This window comes from Bombyx mori, chromosome 12, assembly GCF_030269925.1.
Source record: "Bombyx mori chromosome 12, ASM3026992v2".
NCBI classification, from domain to species: Eukaryota; Metazoa; Arthropoda; class Insecta; order Lepidoptera; family Bombycidae; genus Bombyx; species Bombyx mori.
In genome coordinates, this window is record NC_085118.1 from 4,708,088 (window position 1) to 4,724,845 (window position 16,758).

Below are 16,758 nucleotides of genomic sequence, written 5' to 3' on the forward strand. Positions count from 1 at the left end.
ACTTGTGACTAAACATTTGAGACTGTTGCAAAAAGCGTATTGTTTTATCATAATTATTGCGAATTGCTGTGGGTCGATACTGGTACAGTGCGACCGGACCACCCTTAAGGCTGTTTCAGTTTAATGCTCTTTTATTTGTATTGTGGGATTCCCCGAAATTGCACACAGCCTTAGGTTTCCCGATATCCGAAGCAGTTTATCTGAGTTTCTTCTTTCCTACGCACGTATTTTTATCCTTTTTTTTATGTATTGTAAATACATTTTTTAATAAAAGAACCATTCATATTATAATAAAATATTATGATTATTAGTCTTTATTAGAATTTTATTTATTTTTATATGTACATATGTATATTCGTTTATTATATTTGTAAGATTTTATTTTGCTTTATTGTTAAATAAATGATAAAAGTAAAAAATAATGAAACATAATAAATTGAATGGTAAAATACCTGACCAATTTACTACCCATCTTCCCCAAACCCCATCACCACATAATGTGATATCCTCGTTTACGCTGTTTCATACTACGCTCTATTTTGATGGGACGTATACAATCTTACTGTACAAGCATAGCATTGTAGCTCATTCTCTATTATTATGCTATAACGAATGAGAAGCCAATTAAAAACCCAAATTCTGTTCTATTATATGTGGATGTTTTATTATACGTTTTGTGGATACTCACGTAACAAACTAATTACAATATCGATACCGTTCCGCTAACCCAGAAAAGGAAGTGTTTACGATGTTTATGAACGAAAGGCCTATTCGAATTATTTGCTTTTACAGCATTTAATCAGCGTGTCTCTAATCGTACCGACATCGACTACCGTGAGGTAAGAGGTGCCGATCGAGAGATAACGGATAGAAAGTGCTCTCTCTGGAATAAAAGCAACCGAGTTACGCACGGTGAGCAAGCCATTAATTTAGACGGACACGTATTTTTGGACTTCTTTAAATCGATCTTATTCTCACTCTCATCCATTGGCATTAGTGTTTGTGGTTTAAAATCAATTTGGAATCGAGTATTTCAATTGAAATGTGCTATGCATTCATCACGACAGGCCGGCAACCTTTCCATATCCCCGAGGAATTAACTTATCATTCAAAAGAGAGTCTATATTATTGTCTGTATTTTTAAATGACTTAGAGAACTGAAATTAACTGGTTGCCGAAACCCACAGACAACATAACACCATGAGACAGGACACTTCGGGACATAACCATCCAAATCGGAATATATTACTGCTTCACGGTAGAAATAGGCAGGTAGGTGGTGGTACCTACCCGTTTAGGCTCAGAACGCGCTCCACCACCATTATTAAGTACGCTTTAGAAATATTTCAGGTATGATTTTTGTAAAAAAATATAATATTGTTATTTATTATTAGTTGAAAGTTATACGTGAACAATCGTATAGTTGGTGTTTGCAAAAAAAATTATAATTTAGGACCTGGCCAAGTCGCACCACTATACACAAACCGGACAATTTTAACGTAGTACCCAGTTCAAAAAAAATAAAAATATTTTTCTCGTACCTATTTAATTTTATTACTATACGATAGATATCTTTAGTATTAACATAACAGAAAATAGCGAATACCATAAGTTTCTGTGACACGAATTGTTTAATTTATTACAAACGAAGTTATGAATAATCGATCACGTTTTGCGGGTGCTTATCGCGATCTAAACCGTATCGAGTCGACTTCCACGTGCCAGTTAACGAAGGTATTGCATAAATGTGTAATAAGCGCATAATATTCACGAAAGGTTTTTCAAGCAAACTTTCTAGCAATTACAATGTCGGACGAAGGAAAACTAATTTTCAAACTTCGATGCCCGCTTTTATTAACCGTAAACGTGGAAACCAAACTTGTTAATTATAATTTCCCAAAATCCAACAGACCTATATATTTTTTTTAAGGAAACTCCTTCCCAAGGCAATTATGTTTAAGGGGTAGTTCTCGGTATACAATCTATTTTAACGACAAGAAAATTTATAATGAGTATAATATATTAACATGAAACTAAAACTACATTACGAAAAATCTCAATGAATTCCACTATATATTCAATTTATTAATACATCAGAGCTGGTAGATCAAGACCAAGACGTCGTGTCTAATATTGTAATCATCAACCCATGTTTTATGTAAGGCATGAGACGTTATATGAAATACGTACTCAACAAATGTTTACGATTGATTTCCACGGTGAAGGAATAACATCGTGTAATAAAAATGAAACCCGCAAAATTATAATTTGCGTAATTACTGGTGGTAGGACCTCTTGTGAGTCCGCGCGGATGGGTACCACCACCCTGCCTAGTTCTGCCGTGAAGCAGTAATGCGTTTCGGTTTGAAGGGTGGGGCAACCGTTGTAACTATACTTGAGACATTAGAACTTATATCTCAAGGTGGGTGGCGCATTTACGTTGTAGATGTCTATGGGCTCCAGTAACCACTTAACACCAGGTGGGCTGTGAGCTCGTCCAACAATCTAAGCAATAAAAAATAAATAAAAAAAGTATGGTATGACTCCTTTTTTTAGCAAAATATGATATGCAGTAGAGGAGCAATAATAATTACAGGATACCAGTGTAGCGGGCTACATTGGCACATCAAGTAGCACTCGGGTGTCACCGGGCGTAATCGGAATTCCCGAACGCGCAGGTGTCGATTTAAATTCAACATAAAATCGAAATTTTAGTATGATTTGTATCGTCTAGTGCAGTCTAGTGCCTAACGTCGTTTTCTTCCGTTTGTTTATATTTTAATATTGTACATACTCGTATACTCGTATACGTAAAACATTATAAGTATGAAATAGTGTGTTTGACTTTTATATATTCTGAGTGAAAATTTCCCGTTAATACGGACTAAATAACAAACCACACTAGTATTAAATCAAGACATCTTTGGTGTTTTTTTAGTAAAAACAAATGAATGAACAACTTTTTCACTGTGGTCGAAGACATAAGCGCTCAAAACCATTTGGTCATTAGTAACTATCGCCTATTATAAAAAATAAATTTTAATCGTTAAAATTCTGTCACAGAATTCCGCTTGTTTCAAAAAAGTAAAAATGCTTTGTGAAATCTGCCATGCTCTCTCATTTTTAATGACACATTAACAATCGATTCTTTGCAAAGTTGCAGAGATGGTGTTTACTCGACAAAACAATCAGTGTATGTACGTTTGAATGTTTCATTTATTGAAAGTCTTAAGATAAGATATTCATACTATTTTTTGCTAGTTGCGTTTTAAACGATTTGCGACGCTGTGAGTTTCAAACCTTTTATCCACATTGCCTGTTCAATAGTTACCAGTGCAGCTACGGCTACGTCACACTTCCATGTGACTGTCGCGTTTATTAATTTATTTATTTATACGCTGTATTAAGAAGTGGTAAGTAGAATAATACGTAAAAAATTAAAAGTAAGTAACAAGATGAAATGTGTTTGAATCCGGAAAACAAATGCGTTGTGAAAAAAATAAGAATAAAATTACATTATTTAAGACATTCCTTAAATGCCTTTTCTTTAAAAGAAAAAAATGCAATTGCAAAACCTTTTTGTTTATCAGACAATAGTTTTAGCTTTGTTTAGTATCAAATTTGAAACGAGCGCTATCTAATCACGAGCCTGTTCGTCATAGCAAAAATATTTCGATCCGATGGATCCGCGTATCATTCTTTAAATATTTTATCTCGATACAGCTTTTGCATTGAATATATTAATTATATTAATATGGATATACATATATACATTCTTTCAAAAACTTTGTTTAACCCTGTTTTAACTTGCGTTTTCGAACTTATCCATTTATTTAATACACATTGAGGGTACAGTAAATAAGATAAGCAAATGGTTTTTATAATGGTCATTTCAATCACATTATTATACCAATGATATTTATTTATGAACACGAACAAAAGTACATCATCATCATCATCATCAACAGCCCACAGTCGTCCACTGCTGGACATAGGCCTCTCCCAATCCACACCACTGAGCACGGTCTGCGGCTCTCCTCATCCACTTCTTAAACAAAAGTACAATTAGGTAAAAAAAACACTATTTTAAAAGAACTGTACAATAAGTCTCAAAAGTAGTCCGTAACCTTAATTTATATGAACGCTTACGCAATTTTCCATACGACTGGAAATTTCTAAAAAACAGTATGGTGATGAGTATTTAAATGCCACTTTGAGATAACAGATTACTGTTACGTATTTTATGGTTTGCACATATTATGTGTTATATTAAAACGTACATGGCAGGTGGTTAACCTTTACAATAAGTCTGACATGTCAAGGAAATAATGCAATATGAACACGTCGTTTAATTTAGAATAGTCACGATCAAACTTTATCAAGTACGTATTCTATAAAAAAAATCTTTTCAAGCATATTCGATGTGTGCGGCTAGGTGCAGCCTTTGAAATTTGTACATCAATGTCATCGGAGTGAACAAAAACTTCAGTTTTGTATTGTGTGATAGGTACTTACTTGCTTCACGGTCGCAGAGATGACAAAAAATTGTTTTTCCCCAGATCTGTTGTTCTGTTTAAGTCAAGTAAGTATACAGATAAACAAAGACGTTATCACAATCTTCGCCAAGTTGCTCTTATTTATTTATCTTGTTAAGATAATAACTAAAATTGTCGTCTCTCTAGAATCAGTAGCGTTTTTGAAAGAATTTTAGCCGATTTCTTAAATACTAGTGGTCCCCTGGTAGTCGAAATTCGACTATAATTAATTGAAATTATAATCATAATATAAAGAATCATAAAAAGAAGACTATAATCATATAAAGTCAAAAAGTAATATACTTCTATAATCACAGATTTCGCTAAGATTACACTTAAGACAAATATTAATAAAGCCAAACAATATTTAATCTATTCTCGATTTGACCAGACTAAAAGCAATAAGAAAAGTTTGACAATAAACAAATAGTATGCATGCATGTGGGTGTCAAATACATGGTAGTATGTGTAATGTTTTTTTTAATAGATTATATTTATTATGCATAATTTTAAAAAATATTAACATTCTGCACTCCTTCTCTATATTTTTTATAAGTGTGGAAAATTTCATACTCCTCCGTCCGCGGAATTTTCGTAAAAAGGGGTACAAAGTTTTTGCTTCACGTCTTAATATATAGATTTATCCCTTCACAGATTACCTTGAAAACTTGTTTCCTTAGTCACTGATATACTTCTAAAAGTAGTGCAGCCCCGACTTACAGTTATTCTAAAGTCTAAAAACAACGTTTGACATGTTAAACGAGTATATTTTTTCAGAGATTATTAGTGTCGATAAAGTCTAGGACAGCTGACCTGTGGTGCCAGGATCGACGTTGTCTCCGTTGTCGCCGTTTTGCCGGTGTTTGTGCACGCTAGTCACAACCACGCGCGCCACCATGACGCCCCGACTTGAATACCTTTACCACGCAATCCATCAGCGCTTCGATAATTCCTTCGTGTATTCAATTTAACACTGAGGACACTAGATTCAGGGGGATCAACAATCACTGGACCGTAACGAACACGCGCACAACACGTATTAGTTCCCGTTTTTTTAATTTTAATTATATTGTCCACAAGATCACTTGTAGTTTCACAAGTCGCAAATGCTAATTGTATGTTGTGAAAACAATAGCTACGACAATATCGTATTCAATTGTATCGATATTTTCGTTATAACAATATCAATAACTATTCGTATGTAATTTCACTGTAAAACACTAAATCTGAAATGGCTAGTATTTAGTAAATTGCAGTTAAACACGTCGTTGATTCGTTATGTTCGAAAGCTGGTTCGATTAAAACGTCAGAATCGCGCAACAGTCCATATCTCCTCAGCGCTTTTACTATACTAAACGGAGGTAGGTTTGTGGTTTGGGAAAAAGAGAAAGAACTATAATTTGACGTATCGAAGTCGCAGATATCAGTCGTCGTGTCGCCGGTGTAAACGAAATTGGACTTTGGTTGTAACGAAATAAGGTATCGCATAGCTGTAGATTAGTTTCACAGCTGAGTCAGTTTCCTCGAACATTGAGTGTGGAAATCCGAAACGGTAGAAGGATTGCAGACATTGTGTACGACTGAAATGGATATACTAGCCGAGCTAGCAACGAATCAGTCCGACAATATCCGAACGCCAAGGCCGACACACGTCACATTTCACGACTAGACGCACCTCCCATATACAATAGCGTACTGTTGCAGTTTATTGCACTTTGTCTGTTAATTATAATAATTGAATATTTACAATGAAATTATCTATCAATAAGTGTCTTTTTATTTGCAATTTATAGAAAAACAACTGCCGTGTAAATTATATAAGCCAATTTTTTTTTGTAAAACTCCACTAGCGTACCATGTCTTAATATTCAAAGTACCCTTTTAAATGTATTTACTGGTATGTATGGTAGTAAATAATTAGAACTAATCTCGACATTCGAGACGAGGGCCATCCGTAGTCTCAAATTTTGTTTTGTTAATGTTATCCTAATTAGTTTCAACTACTTTATGGCCTGAAGGGCTGTCCTAGGGACAGCTTCACAGCAGAAATAGGTCAGGTGATGGACTTACAAGAAGTTCAACTACAAAGCTTTTGAAATTTGGCGACTTTGATTTTCATTACACGATGCGGATTCGGATTGTGGAAGTAAAAAGATTAGTGCGGAATGTGAACACCGGTATAGTCGGATCGCTTGATACAAGTACACCGGCCTGTTACCCTTTAAGGCTACGGACAACTTTAAAAAAAAAGTAGATGTGAAATAGGTAAAGACAAAATAGTTAAGCACTATTTTCTTGTCAGTTTATCAACCGTTTTTGTTTTGTTTAGTAGGTATATTTTTTAATTACCAAATAGAAATAAAATAAATAAAATAAGTCTAAATGTTTAAATTATAAAAGATACCCTGGTAACTAACTATACGCTAAGTGAATTCAGTTGCTAAAGATATAAAAATACTTCAAATTGTTGAAATATTTCACGCGCCACCCACCGTACCTTAGTGATAAAACCAAACCCTGCAAACCGTACAGTTTCAACTCTGAAATCGAATGCACAACACGAACAAACAAAGCTTCAAGAATGTTCATTTCAACGGAGTTCAAATCAAAAAGAATTCATGAGTCGATTCATTGTATACATGGTTTGTATTGGATTTCAGAGTGGATTCTCTGTAGATTTTATTGCGCTAAAAACGTGATCACTTTTATTCCATACAGTGATCATTAATACGACCTTGGAAACAAAATTATCGTTAATATTCCGCTCACATCTTTGCCCGAATTACAAAATATGAAAGGTAGCATATATTCTTTCCTAAGGTTTAAACTATTTCTATACCGAATTCCGTCTAAATTGGTTCGGACAGAGTTATTTTCGTCTTTATAATATTAAGCATGGATATAACATTATGACGTCAAAATTCAGAATCGTTTACTGTGCGGGTTACCTGGAATAATACTACTTTATTGTTGGAATTGAAAGTATTGGTTTTAATATCTTAGAACAAACAAACAAAATATAAATAATATTACAATAAATATACGATTGTGCTCACGACTTCTGTTTGAGCCAGGGACTAATATGGCAAATAAGTCACTAAAATATGTAGCTTGAATTTAAATGTTGCTAGTATGAGATATATGTAATGAACCAAGATTGTGTGATCATAAAAGTAAAAAATATATTTTAAGTGACGAGTCCCTAGAACTGTTCACTATTGATTTCAAATGTCACAAAACCAAGATTAACTTTTTAACTGTAAAATTATCTTTACTTGTACATTTTTATGTTATCAAAAACATTGTTCTTATTAAGTAACTCTTAGTATTAAGATCTGTACTGTGACAGGGTGAGCAGTTACGACGTTAAACATGATGATGGCCATTACCGAAAATTTTCGTGCGTCACTTATTTGCAAATAATATCAGCAATGTTTTATAGTACATATCGAGGGGTGAAAAGCTATTTATTTGGGCTAAGCGGCACTTTTTGAAATTTATAGGAAAGCCATTACAAGTTTAAAACTTGGAAAAAATACCATGAAAAAAAACCTTCTTCAGCTATTTGAATGGAGTAAACTTACTTGAAATTCAATTAAAAACATCGAACTGTTGATGCAAATACCAAATACATAAAATGCACCTTTAATTTCAAGCATAAATATCGCATGTTAATCGAAATGCCGCTTAAACCAAAAATAGCCTTTCAGCCTTCGATATAACAAAATGAGTCGAAATAAAGCAGGACTCATTTCTAGATTCATTTGTCTTCTGCCAACCGTATCTACTTTCTTTTACGCCCCGATGTAACTCGCCTAGTTTGTTAGCATTATGTTAATGTTGTTGAATGCTGTCAGACCGGTCAAGGTGTATATTTTAATCGTCAACCGCCTTTAATGTTATTTTGAAAGCTGCGACGGCACTTAGCTGTCTAAGCCTAATTATGTCCTTTCTGGGAATATTTCATCTACCGGTTTAATGTACACCTTTATACATCACTCACTGCTGTCGTTTTTTTCTCTGTAATACATCAACTTTAACAATTACAACAAATGTCAAGGTCATTAAAATTCCGCGAGTACCTACACTTCACATACAAAAACACTAGAGACAGTGACCACAACACAATTACACTTTATGTTAACTTTTTATTATATTATATTATATTAACTTAACCGAAATTGAGTCAACAACGTGAGGAACGTTTCACGACTACGTGCACGTTTGAGGAATAAAACTTTGTTTAAACGTTTGAGAGCCAACAAACGGCCTCGAAACAATTGGAATTTAATCGAACACTTGCAAAGTCGTTACGAGTCGGACGCGTTATAATACAAAGTGATTCGTAAGAATCGAAGCGAATTGAATAGACAATGTTGGATGTAATTGAAAAGCAAGCGGTGACCCTTTATTAGTTGTACACAACACACATGTGTTTGTGATGCGCGACTGCAAACAGCCCACTGTCACGACGCAACGAACGTCGTTCACGACTTTGTAAAACACTTTTAGTAAACATATATGTACATACGGAAAAGAACACTTACACAAGAAGGTTAATATTAAGGCAACCCTTGCATTAGACACCTTTAGCTCTAACACTAGGAGTAAGGACCCCAGTAACCGTACTCGTCGAACTCGGCAAAGAATTCGACATGCAATTGCATTGCATTCTCAGCGGGTTGCGATTCCGATCCGGTAGTAGATTCATTCGCGAAACAGCTACTCTTGAGTTGTTAGGTCTCCTTTGGAGGTGCTCGGGTAGCTGTTAGCAAATCCCAAACCTTCTGTCTGAACCCTTGCTCACCCTCCTGCCCTAGTAAAACTGAAAAGGCTTCCGGGCCACCAGTAATCTCTCAAATATAAAAAATATATATATTAAGACAGATATTTTTAGAAGAAAGAATATCGAGCACATAGTTTCGCAAACAAGAAATTAATATTCTTAACAGGCAAATTTCCAAAATGTTTAAAACGAACATCCTCAGAATCGGTACTTTGATGCACGACATTGTTTATTAATGACTAACAGACGGTCCCACAACCCTTTGAGTTCAGACAGGAAACGGCCTAATAAAGCGAACGGGTGCTTTTAACTAGGTACGTGGTTGAGTAACGCATGCATTTTAAACAGCTATCAAACCTGATTCATCTCGTCTCATATTCTATTTGTTAATCACGATTATTAAAAGTCATCAATTCTTGCGGTCTACAATTATAAAATTGCGTACAAATTTCTGAAGAATTGTGAGTGACATGGCGAAATTAAGTTCTATATCCATTCCATCAGTTTGATGAGCGACTATTGCGAACGTAACACATTATGATATTATACAAAACGTCTGTTGGCTAACGAATAAATCAACAGTGTGGAGAGCATGATGAATTGCAGAGATGTGGGCGTGACGATTATTAATCAATATTAATTGTATCTTATTCTAGTTACAGAAGACTCATTAAAGCGTCGCGGAAGAAAAAGTTGTGACACATTCAAATTATGTTATTTGAGAGTTATGATTGTAACGTGTTAGTTTTGTTTAAACATTTCTACTCTCAATATAACACGATTATGACATAAATAGCATCAAATTTGAATTTCACAATGGCACATCATAATCATTAAGCTTCGCTCGTTTTTGGTGTTTCAATATTGATACGATTGCAAACAAGCAGGCGATAACCATCTTTGATGTTTTAAAAATGTAATATTAAGATATAATCGTTCGTGATGTTACAATGGTTTGTTGTGAAATCTAAAATAAATAAATGACGGTAGCATTTACTTGGTATCCGAATATGATTCACCTTTGAGTGTGTATTATGGGGGATTTTAACATGCTCAGAGCTATTTTTCTTATCTATACTAAAATATATAAATCTACAGTGTTTTTACGGATGTTCCGTTATAACTACTGAACCATGCATCCGATTGACTTGAAACTTGGTATCCATGTAGAAAATACATGTACTTAATGGATAGGCTAATATTTATATGAGTGTTGGACTCCCTACACCAGTTGCGGGGGCGTTAATGATGAGAATCTTTGTGGGGGTGAGAAATAATAATATTAATTTTAAATGCCCTAACGAAGCGGACGGGTACAGCTAGTTGTAATATACAAATGGTAACTCACTTTCTTAATAAAATTTGATATGTTCATCGTGCTACGTTTGAGAAGTTCAGGGGTGGTGATGTATAACCAAATGTACAGCGCACATGATTATTTTGAACTAAACGAAGATAGCGGCAAGAGACGGCATGGAAACGGCACGGCGCGATGGCATCCCATATTACAGATTATCACTCATTTATACGTTATGGCGAAGGCGTCGTCCACAAAGCCCTAGCGACAGTAAAGACTTACGTTCCAACAAACCAATAAAATTGCAATCCATTTAGAAATAAATTTTAAACAGTAATATCACTTCTGTGAAAAACAAGCCTGGCAATAAAGTTATCTGTTGAAGTCGATTGATATTATACTATTTGTCGTCATTTGAGCACGTTTCGTGTCGCCAGCACACAGTAATGTGCAAACGGTATCCATCCATTACTGGACATTTGCGCTGCCAGTTATGCTCCAGTTTCTGGTAATTGCATTTGCATTTGTTACGCCAAGCGAAACAAGACATCGTCGACATCAAAGCCTATTATTGACTAAATAGTTACATACTTAAAACATTAACGCATTAAATGCTGTTATATAGTTTACGTTAACTTGGATAACTATATTACGCAGTATCATCATGAAGCTCAACAATTTCTACCACATATTTTAATGCACATAGCAAGCTGTAAAAATGCGAAGGTGGTTCTGATTTCCAAATGTGTCAGTTACATTCGCTCGTTGATATCTTGAAGGCGACTTTTCTGAAAAATAACAGTTACTGTTATTGAGTTATCTGATGGAATTTGAAAATTATTGCGCCTTGGTGTCTGCCGCCGACATCACCGCCAACAAATATAAGAAAATCTTCGTGCACGCAAATCAAATATATTTTTTTTCTCTCTTTGTTTTAAACATATAGTATATCTACTACAAAGTACTGCGTCATCGCTTTTTCAATTCGTTGAAATAGTTTTGTTTGTTCCTGGGGCTATGATTGATAGTCATTACATTAAATCAGCATGAGTCACCCGCGGTTCCAAATCACGCAGCGTTAGGATCAAGAAACTCCGATGTAGCAATGTAATTACTTCCGTAAAATACCTGTATTATGTTTGGATCACGCTATGATAGTCTACTTTTTATTAAGGCATACGTGCAGGCAAATTGAAAGACCTCAAATACAAGGCCAAAGACCGCAATCGACCATGAAGGATCATTATTTCGTGCCCTTCTGTAACTACTTTGTATGATCTGTTTAGGGTTCCGTATGGCCGAATAACAAAAAAACGATGCTCTTAGTATTACGTCGAGTCAGGCTTTCTGTCCACTGCCTGGGTGTATAGACTTGCACGGCACGCGATGTAGCATAGTATTGAGCTTGCTGACGCGCGTGACCTACTGTTTCAGGATAGGCGAGGGTGTGGCGTCCCCATCAGTATTCGCTTTAGTTTACGGTTCCACGAAATATGAACATACAAAAACACCAAGTTATTTACTTTAAGTTACGTTTCTAAATTATATCTGTGTTAGGTTTAGGAACGATCAAGTCTTACAAGCTGATTAGTTTTCAATGTTTCATGCATGTTTTAGAACTTCTCAGGTTTACCTGGTTTATGAACAGCTTTTGCAATATTAGTACCTAATAGTAAAAAACTAATACTCTTATAGAATAATACACGAATATCAGTAAAATTCATATCGGTACAAAATTTAACACGACAACGATAGGGCCGGCAACCTTTAGAAAAATCTCCTTTTTTAAATGTGAGTCTGGCCACGTACATTACGACTATAAACGAGGTTATACTAAAGCATAACGAAAACAGGGGGAAAAAACGTTTGCATCCGAATAAAAAAATCCAAATCTTCATATGCACCAAGATAATATATTTTAATCGTTAATGTTTTAAAAACGATATGGAATTCTTAAAGGGAAGGTATTGTATTGAGGTGACATAACTGCTTCTAAAGTCGTTATGTGTGACCATTCCTCTAGCTTTTTAATTACGACGATAATTGCTTAGAACAAAACTAAATTCCGTTAAGTAATTTTCCGAAACATTCAATTTGCGTAGTTCATGTCTGTTTTTTTATTATAAATAAATGTATACATACACGTAGGCGACGAGCTCAAGTCATCAAACTCACATGGAATCAAACGTTTACTGGAAGTAATATAATAACCCAACACAAATGCCTAGTAGTCGTTGTTTCAATGGCATTATATTAACCAATATCCTATCTTTCCTCTTCATTCATGTTCGACTAAACCATTTTATCTATCTTCTAATTGACAGTTTCTTTTAATTATTAGCCATGGTATTAGGTACATTTCTATGACATATTTTAGTCTAATTTTTTGGCGGGAAGAAATCGTACGTTTATTTTCTTATGTCTGATCCGACTAAAGCCTCTTAGCGTTCGTTGTCCAAGCACTCCAAGCAGTCACACAATTCGGTACACAATCTGAGGCAACAAAGATGAAATGGCACGATCCTGCCCTTACGACATCTCATCCTGACACCGTAGTTTTCGGCTTTATCTTGTATTAAAAATATGTTAACGATTGTTATGCAGTAAAATGTTAACAATCAAACAATAGACCTCGTGAATGGTTGGCCGGTTAGTTTCGCTTTCTTTTGGCCGTATCGTGGTATAGGTTATTGATAGGCCATCGAAAACTGTCTAAGTTCTTATTCTTATCTAATTACATATGTGTTTATTCATTAAAGAATAACCGATTTACCGAAAGTTCTAGCGACAATTGCAACAGGAAAAACTGTACGAATTTTCAACTTTGCGTAAATACATAGAACACGTATGTACAAACAATGCCATGAATATTAATTCCAGAAATACAATGTAGTTTGTAGTATGTGTAATACGAGTATACCCACCCAACGGCCGTTGTATGTTTATGATATTATTCCAGAAAGCGTTTCTGAAGTACAATCAACAACAACTGCACAACGTTTTAACATAAACTTAAGTGAAAATATTAGATTTAGTACTTCAATCCTACCCATATTCTGGAAAAACAGATTTTAAACAATTTTTTGGAACGAAGTTCCTTTGGGACGATGCGGAGGGGTACCCTAACCGAGAAAAAACGTCCGTAACGTAAGATTTTTTATAATTAAATCACAATATTGGAAATCTCCGTCGGAGCCTTATTGTGTTGATTTATTTTGCCTAAGCTTTAAGTTTCCTTCAAGGTTAAGGCCTTGCAAAACTTTAGATTACGGTAGAAGGTTAGCGAAGCTTTACGTGGGCTACATTGTAAAAGCATCGCTTTTTTGTCTGTAACTATTAATTAGCCTACACGTTTATGTGTTTGAAGGCGTATAATACAATTTTGTGTAAGCATTTTCGAGTGTCTTAGTGCGACCTTTATTGTGAGTGGGTGTTCACCAAGTGTGATTAGCATTGACATACATTATTATACTCTGCAATTGCAACTTACATTCTCGACAATTTGACTACAAAGATAATAAGTATAATGAGTATTTATTATGAAAACTTAGGTTCGAACTCATTATTGTAAGAGTAATGAAATCGTTAAATATTAAGTAGTAGAATTATTGAACATTTTCTAATAATCAACATGATCGATATTGTAATAAATATATTTTCGATAGGCGGAAGCATGGTATGACCCATGTCATTTCTGAAGTCCATGAATGACGGAGACAACTCACCATCAGGTGCTCATCATAACTATGTTGATTAATGATCAAAGAATAGTAAAATACTAATAAACCTACTCGATGTCTTGTTTTTGAAATCTCGATTATAGATAACAAAATGTGGTTCCGAGAGCTTGTATCAATTACAAGGCTAGAAGTGAAGTTATCGTTACTTTGAAGAATTATACTTGTTACACAATTACAGTTGTATTTTTTTTATTATACTTAATTGTAGTCTCGTTTACCACAAACAAGAATCGTTTCGTTACACGCGAATAACAATGGAACAAAATTAAATGGAAAAGCACTAATTCGGCTATTGTATATAGCGAGAGGACACGTACTTCCAAAGTGAAATTTTGACAATGCACTCACAAAGAAAGTTTGAACTCATCATAACGTGATTAAAACAAACGAGTTTTTATTCGTGCATCCGGCGAATTTAAACCGGTCGTTTGGCTTATTGTAAATGAACGGACGCGTATATGTATAGATGTATATCTATCGATATCGATACATGCTTCCGATATCACACATACTAGACGGAGGACAGCAGAGGACTTATAATGTCAATTTTGAACGAAAAACGGGGAAAGTGACACAGTAACCCGCTTATTTTGGCGCTGAATGAGCGAGAGTCGTAAGATGACTTTTGCGACGGCTAAGCGGGAAAAATATTAATCGTATGTATATAATCCCTACTTCCATGTCCATACGTAATCCATACTTTATTTTAATATTTAAAAAACGTGAAAGTGTGTTTGTTTGTCCTTCTTTCACATCGCAAGGAAGCAACGCATTAACATGATCTTTTTAATGTGACAGATTCGGGCAGAAAGTGACAAATCCTACACTTTAACTCAAAAAAATCTATATGGCACGGGAAATTACACTGCCGCGCTTTGTCTTGACCACGCGGATGAAGTCGCGGTATCTTATATAGTACGGTTTTAAATTAGTAATATCGTTAATATTTGACACTGTTCGTATTAATTTCCTGAACTTCATAATAGCACATACTGCATTAATCATTTCTAATTATCAATTTCATTTAACTATGGTATTGCAATAACTTTTTATGGTACTCTATAAACCTATAAAGTATGTATATAAGGTGAGGCATGATTCATTAGTTAAATGAATAGCTTCGAGACACGAAGTCGGCCATAATATTTCGGTAGTTTTCAGTTTTTCAGGAAAAAAAAAACACAAACATTACAGTTATATCTATTAATACGTGAAGGAAAATTTTTATATCCTTTTTTACGAAAATTGCGCGGACGGAGGAGTATGAAATTTTCTACACTTATAGATAATATAGAGAAGGAGTGCAGAATGTTAATATTTTTTTAAATTATGCCTAATAAATACATTAAATCAATAAAAAAAACATTACACACACTACCATGTATTTGACGCACACACGCATGCATACTATTTATTGTCAAACTTTTGTCCTTAACGTCTGTGGTCAAATTGAGAATAGATTAAATATTGTTTGTTTTTAATAATATTTTTTTATAGTGTAGCCTTGGCGAAATTTGTGATTATAGAAGTATAAAATACAATCATAATAGTGTACACACTTAAAATTCCAATTAATTATAGTTGAATTTCGACTACTGCGGGACCTCTAGTTTATTTAATTATATTAAGTAACTTCAATTACGTTTCTGCGTAACGCATTGCTATCAAATTTGATAGTTCTTTTCTGAAACATATGACGAAAAGCAATTTCGTGTTGATCCAGTTTCGTAATCGGAACCAAACTGACAATTGTTCAATTGTGTAAATGCGGTAATGAACGTAATAATGATACGGCGAGCGGAATGTTCACCCGCAGCAACGAACAGACGTCAGAAATTATTGTTATAAATTACCAATCATCTAAGATTAATAATGATAGTATAACGAAATGCGGGTTCTGACTTTTTTTCTTCAGAGTCGAGTTTGAACCTTCGAGGTTCCCGCGCCTTAGAGTATATCGTATATCGGCCTTTTCGCATTAAAACTATAGAATTTCCAAAAATATTCGAAATTGAATTAATATGCGTAAACATTTGGTATCACTAGTATTCTTCTCATAAATACTGTCAAAAGAGCGTAGTTTAGTTTTAATTTTTTTTTGGTTTACCTGTTTTGAATAATATTAACAAAATTAATACATAATTTTATCTTACTTTAAAAGATAAATAATGTAACTGGTAAAAAATAAAAAATAAATGTTGCAAATATGATTAATATTAAAAATATTGCAAGATAAACCTATAAAACACTCTCCTGTAAAATTAGTAAGTTTTGAGATTATAGCTTTAATGCGAGAAGACGATATGTGGGACTCGGTGGCCGAAGCTAGGACCGAAGATAGTAGAGGTTCATCCACTAAACGACTTCCGTTTGCTGCTCTCGGCGCGCAGCTGAATGAAT

General features: G+C 34.5%; 1 protein-coding gene across 3 annotated transcripts in view; it reads right to left on the reverse strand.

Moving 5' to 3' along the window:
• The window catches only part of LOC101742357 (uncharacterized), a 64,092-nt gene that overhangs the window by 29,548 nt on the left and 17,786 nt on the right, over nucleotides 1-16,758 (reverse strand). Inside the window, exon 1 of one of the 3 annotated variants that reach the window (XM_038014508.2) lies at nucleotides 5,349-7,092. The exons of the other annotated variants lie outside the window; for them this stretch is intronic. The gene's annotated coding sequence lies outside the window, so the exon portion shown is untranslated. Of the gene's footprint in view, nucleotides 1-5,348; nucleotides 7,093-16,758 lie in introns of those variants that run through there. 3 annotated transcript variants of the gene reach the window in all.